The following is a 6,520-nucleotide window of genomic DNA, read 5'->3' as shown; positions in this document are numbered from 1 at the left end:
TTGTTTCATTCTTTCTTCTCTTCCTTCTAAATTTGTCTCCATTCTTCTTCTCTTTGCCATTCTTCTCTTCCTCCATTTTTCTTCTCCTCCTTCTCCCTTTTCTTTATTTACTTCTCCCTTTTCTCATCTCTTCCTCCCTTTACTCCGAGTTCATCTCATGACATCGCCTCCTAATTTTTCCTTATTCTTGCTCCTTATTCCTCTACTATTCCTCCTCCTTTTCTTCTCCTTCTGTCTGCTTCCCTTCCCTCTTTCTTCTTCTCCTTCATCTCCTTTCTCTGCTACTTGAACTTTTTTCTTCGTGTTCTCCTTTCTCTTCTACTACTCATTCTTCTCCATCTCTTCCTCCCTTTGCTCCTTGTTCCTTTTCTTCCTTTTTCTCCCACTTTTTCTCCTTCTCTCCATCATTCTTTTCATCACTTCCCTCTCTTCTTATTCTCCTCCTGCTCCTTCTCCATCTTCTCTTTCTTTCTCCTCATCCTATGTTTGTCTCCCTTCTCCTCTTCCTTCTTTGTCTTCTCCTCTTCATTATTTTCTTATCCTCTTGTCTTCTACTCCTCCTATTTTTAGCCTTCCTCTTCTCTCCTCTTTATGGCTGTTTTTTCTTCTACACCTCATTTTTACTTCATGTTCACCTCCTTCCTTTCCTACTGCTTGTGCTACTTTTCTTCCTTTACTCCTTGTTCTCCTTGCTTCTCCTCCTTGTCTTCCTCCTTTCATTCTCCTCTTTCTGTCTTCTTTCTTCTTCTCACATTTTCTTCTCCTTTTTTCATCCTCATTTTTCTCCTTCTCCACTTTGTTCTTCTCCTTTCTCCACTTTGTCATCCTTCTGTCTCCTGTCTTACTAGCCTCCTTTCTTCACCTCCTTCTGAAATCTCCTTCTTTCTCACTTTTGTTCTCCTCCCATTTATACTTTTTATCTTCTCCTCCTTCCTCTCCTGATGCTACTTTTCCATCTCGTCCTCATTGTTCTTCTTTCTTGTTCTTCTCGTCCTTGTCATTTTTTTCATCTCCCTCTCCTGTCTTCTTTCTTCACACTCATTCTTTTCTTCTCATCCCACTTTTTCTCCTCCTTTGGTCTTCTTAGCCTTGCTCCCTCCTCTACTCTCTTTTCTTCCTCCCTCATTCTTTTCTCATCTTTCTGTCACCTTCCTCTTGTTTTTCATCTCTTCTTCCCTCTACACCTTGTTCTTCTCCTTCTATTCTTCACTCTTTTCTACTCCTTTTGTCTCCTCTTTTCTCCTCTTTTCTCTACTTCCTTCTGTCTTCTTTCTCCTCCTCTTTTCTCTCCTTCCTTCTGTCTTTGTTTCCTTCTTTGTCCTCCTCCTTCAGTCTTCCTTCATAGCAGAAGGCTGCTACTCCTATTTTCATCTCTTCTTCCTTCTATGCGTCCTCATTCTCTTCCTCTTTTCTTCTCTATCATCTTCTTCTTTCTCCTCCTTTTTATTCTTTTGTTCTGCTCCTCATCTTGGTTTTTCCTCTCCTTTCTTTTCTCTTCATTGTTCTCCTTTTTCTTCTCCTCCTCCCTCTTTTCTGTTCTCCTTCTACTGCTTTTCCATCTCTTCCTCCCTTTACTGTTCTTCATCCTCATTCTTCTCTTCTCCTGTCTCTTAGTCATTCTTACTTCTCCTCCTTCTTCTCATCAAATAATTACCATGTACAGTAAGTGTGGACTTACAGACTTGACAGTTACGTCTTGGATGGACAAACTCCTGAGGATGAATCATGACCATTCTGCAGTCTGATCATCAGTGTACTTGATGTTGCATCTCAGTGGTGGAGTTAACTGCATTTTCACCTTCATTTTTACTGTATTATACAGATATGTATAATAAAAGAACAAGAACAACAACAAAATATCTGTCTTTATTTTCCTTAGAATCATACGTTAGAATACGAATTAAAAATGTTAACATAAAAACACCTTGAAGCTGAAGAGGAAGCAGCACAACTATGAAGGCAGATCTGGGTGAGAAGAGCAGGATGTGGAGGAGAAGAAGGGAAGGAATCCTGTTAGCTTGTCTCTCTAAAAACATGTTCCTTATGTTCATCTCAACCAAGCATTTCCAAAGTCCGGCCTGTGGTCACATTTTACACAGCCTCTGTCATGAAATGTATAATTTATGTCTCGCCAGCGCTGTCAAACAGAATATGCATATGATCAGATACAAAATGCAATTTTCTGTGTCACTGAATGGTGGCAGCAACTCTGTTGTCTCCCTCTGACTGTGACCTCACTGAGACCCTTTCTAGCCCATGTCTGAAATGGAAACCGCAGATTAAAAGAAGAAAAGGAAAGATACTTCCAGTCCAAACATTTTAATGCGTATGACAACGTATTTGGGAGCGACTGCACCAAGACGATGAAGCAACTGGAAGCTGTCTTTGCTTCACTGCAGCTCTGATGTTTACTAAAGGACCACTCACGGCTCTCTTGGAGACCACAGGACTCTCCTTCCTTCACCAGAATCTGATGAGCTTCATAAGTGTCAACTGTGAGAATAACCACACCTCTGGACAAGAGGATTTGCATTCTTCACAGCGGCCTTCTGACCTCCCTACCGATCACACAGAACTTTCTACACAGGAGTGAATTAAACAGTTTGAATCAGAACATTAAGGAAATGTAGCATCACTTGAGTGATGATCCTAAAATCTGGACTAAATGTGACCAGTTAATCCACATCTGTCTTGACCAAATCCTAATTATGACCTGCCCTGTGCTGTTTGATCCATATTTCTAATATCATTTGTCATTATCTGGATTTTTTTCTTGTCTGCTTCCAGCTGAATAAATACATAAAAAATTAAAGAAAACACATGACAGGATTCAAGCTTTATCATCCACTGAGGAAAATTCAAGTCTGGTAAGTGACTATGATGTATAATATTGAACAGTGTTCATTTATAAACTCTTTTTCCACTCATGTTTTTAAGATGCATGTCATGATCCACACTGACAAGAATTCATATTTCCATCTCAACTTGATTAGAAGGACACTCTGCTCTTTATTGACCCACTGCTCTGGTGAATTCTGGTTTTGAAGTTCCACTGATGATGCCCTTTTTTTGATTACCCACCTTAGATGCATTTTTTATCGTGTTCATTCTTCAGGTAATATACCTTTAATGGTACCAGGCATTGAAATGAACAAGGAATTGAAGAAAACAAGGGTGGTCTAATATTTTTCCATGACTGTATGTATATACGAAATGTAAGATGTTGAAAAGTGTATTTTATTTTCAAAAGCCAGCATGTTTCCTGTTGTCGTCTCTCGTTTTTTCTAGCATACTTCAAAGAACTTTAGTAATTTCCTGTTATTGGGTTTTTCTCAGTTATGAAAATAAGAATTAAGAAGAACAACAAATCAGGCTTACACCAGAGCCTCTGGCTGAACTCCTAGATATATGCTCTTATTTTGAAGGTGACCCCAAACTTACAGGTGGTTTGTCCATCAATATATTATCCTTCAATCAGAAGCTGATCTTATAGGATAAAGTTCATTTACTGGTTGTTTGACATAAGTTTGGGCTCCGTATATTTTTAATACTCGTGCATATAGGTGGATAAATATCATTTAGAAACAAATAATCTGACCAGATAGATCATACATTTAACTTCATATCAACGTCTGTCACGCACATGCGCGTGCGTGCGTCACCGTGCCGCCATGGAAACCGAACGATGACGAGCGCCTTTAAAAGACCTGCAGATCTTTCAACTAGTGATGCTTATCGAGGCTTTGTTGAAGCTTCGACACTTCATTCAAAACATGGTTCATTACTCGAGGCCTCAATGACACACAGCACGAGTAGGACATCTAGTGGTCAATAAAATGAAGTGCAATCAAGACGTGGTCATTGGTTCATGGATTGTTTTCGATTTGATTCGCCATGCACACATTCCTGTTTGACTACACTAGATGATTGTATAGGTTCTAGTGGATACAAAAATAATATTTCTAGTCATAATAATGACAATAACTATTGAAGAGCACGTTTCTTATTTGCCATGTTTGTCTGTAACCCTATATACTCTTCACTTATATTCTGTGTTATGAAGCATTTACACAGTGCTGCTACATTCATGAGATGCTCTACAAATACAGACTGATGTCATTTTCACATGGGGCTGGTGCAAATAAAGATTTTATGGATTATTATGGATTATGGCAAAGTATGTCTTGGGGTTTATTGGTAAAGAGGTCAGTAAAGAGGGTGTGCTCATGTAACTGGTTATGAGCTTTTATTGAGAAATAAGTTAACAGTTTTGGGACTGAAGCAGTTCCTTCTTTTACTCATGATCTCCCCAGCCTTAAGAAAAAGAAAAAAAACCTGTTCACACGGCCCAGGTGAGGTACACAGGAAATATTTGGCTTCATTGCACAAGTTTGGGTAAACGGTTTTGTGGGTGGCCCAGTAGGTCTACCATTCTTTCTACAATTGCATTCGCTGTGATGCTTTGCATTTGCCAGGCTCTACTTACGCCTTCCTCCAATAGGCTCCACAGTTGAACTGAAAAATGTTGAAGATCATCACCACAAATGTCATTAGTCATTCCTTATTCATAAAAGAAAAAAAATACCTGTGGAAGGTGCTGGTGGTGGAGGACGAGGCTGTGGTGGTGCTTGTGACATAGATGACTGCTGCTGGGCATTCTTTGTTAATTGTTGTGCATTCTGTTACTCAACATTCTTTCACACTGGCTGCCACTCTGATTGTTGAATCCAAAAGTTTTGAACTGCAGAGCCAGAAGTGTAACAGCCAGTGAACTGTTTTCTTTGGTTTGTAGTCTGTCAGCTAAGCACCTGACAAGGTTCTGTACCAGGTGTTGTGCCACGGAAGTGGTGAGTTGGGAATAGAGTTGTTCATTCATTTGTCTCAAAACATGGTAGAGGGGGATGAGCTCTGATCCTTAAACTCTTTACTCCTCTGACAGCTCCACAGTCACCACCTGGAATGCAGCCAGCAGCTGAAATGACAGGGAAGTCCATATTTGTCTGAATGCATAGACTGTGGTGAAGTTGATTTCATTGTTCAGTCTAGTACGATACTCTAAATGAATAAACCCTTCTGCAGTGATGATGTAATAAACCAACTGGACAATTTGGATTCTACCATCATTTTTTCTGTGGTTTTCTATTACATGCCTTGATGCATTCCCTGTGACTTCATTCTGCTGGTTGGTCAGAGGAGTCAGGTCTGTTTTTAGTGATGACAGAGCTAATGCCACTACATCTTTCGCCTCAGAGGCGCTGAAGCACTTCCAGGGTGTGTCCAATTCGAGTTTCTTGATATTGCAACCCAGTTGCTGCTGCATGTGGCTCAGTCTTTTTGCTGTTGTGCTTGTTTTAAAGTAACTTACAATCCTCCTGCTCAATGCTCTAATTTCATCCAGACCAGGAGTGGCTTCAATGGAGTTCTTTTCTACAAAGTTCAAAAAATGTGCAATGCATTTGGATTGCCTCAGATTCAGGTTATTTACTGTAGCATTCATATTGCTCACTGAATCAGTCACAATGTGTTCAATTCTGTTCGCTAGACCCCACTATGGTGTCAGTGATGCAATTTCTGCAGCAATGTGGGCTGCTGTGTGGGTCCTTGGAAAAGAATTAGCTCCTAGAAGAAGAGTGGACAGCTGGTCATTCCGACTGACATAGTGGCAGGTGACAGCCAGATATGCATCTATGTTGATGGAGGTGCACATATCTGATGGGAGGCTTACAGTCTCAACACCCCGGATCTCTGCTTTGTCCTTCTCCCTCTCCTCCTGATACTTTGCAACCACCATGTCCTTGAGAGCCTCTCTTGTTAGAAGCGTATATGTGGGGTCCAGTTTTGCCACCAGCTCTGAATCCAACATCCTCCACTACAGAGAACAGCTGACAAAGTGTAAATACAGGTGAAATAAAAATAACACTCGTAGTTACCTTATTATCCGGCAGCAACTGAAAATCATCCCATGCACAGGATCTTTTTCTGGTTGGCTCCTGCTGCGGCTCCATCTATCTAGATATATATAGCTATATATCTAGCTAGATAGCTTATCTATCTCTCCCTCGATATAGATATGTATATATATATATATATATATATATATATATATATATATATATATATATATATATATATATATATATATATATATATATATATATATATATATATATATATATATATATATATATATATATATATATATATATATATTATCTCTAACCCTAACCCTGTATCTTATCTCTCTCTCCATATAAGTTAAAACTACACCACACTGTTTTGAGAATTATTTTGTTTGGCTACATGTTCGACTCGAAGTATTTCTACGACATTGTACATCAGCTGGTGGCAACCAGGACAAGCTGGACATCAAAACAGGCAGACAGTGCAAAACCTCAGAACCAGGCAGTGTACTGTTCCCCACCTGTTACAGTAGGAGAACCTCAGCCTGACCCCAGTCTTGTGAGTAGGAAGCACTGTGTCTGGCTGTGCTCCAAACAGCTGTGAGCAACGTGTCACACGT

The sequence above is a fragment of the Amphiprion ocellaris genome, chromosome 4, assembly GCF_022539595.1.
Source record: "Amphiprion ocellaris isolate individual 3 ecotype Okinawa chromosome 4, ASM2253959v1, whole genome shotgun sequence".
In the NCBI taxonomy this organism is placed as follows: Eukaryota; Metazoa; Chordata; class Actinopteri; family Pomacentridae; genus Amphiprion; species Amphiprion ocellaris.
This window is presented reverse-complemented; position numbering follows the sequence as displayed.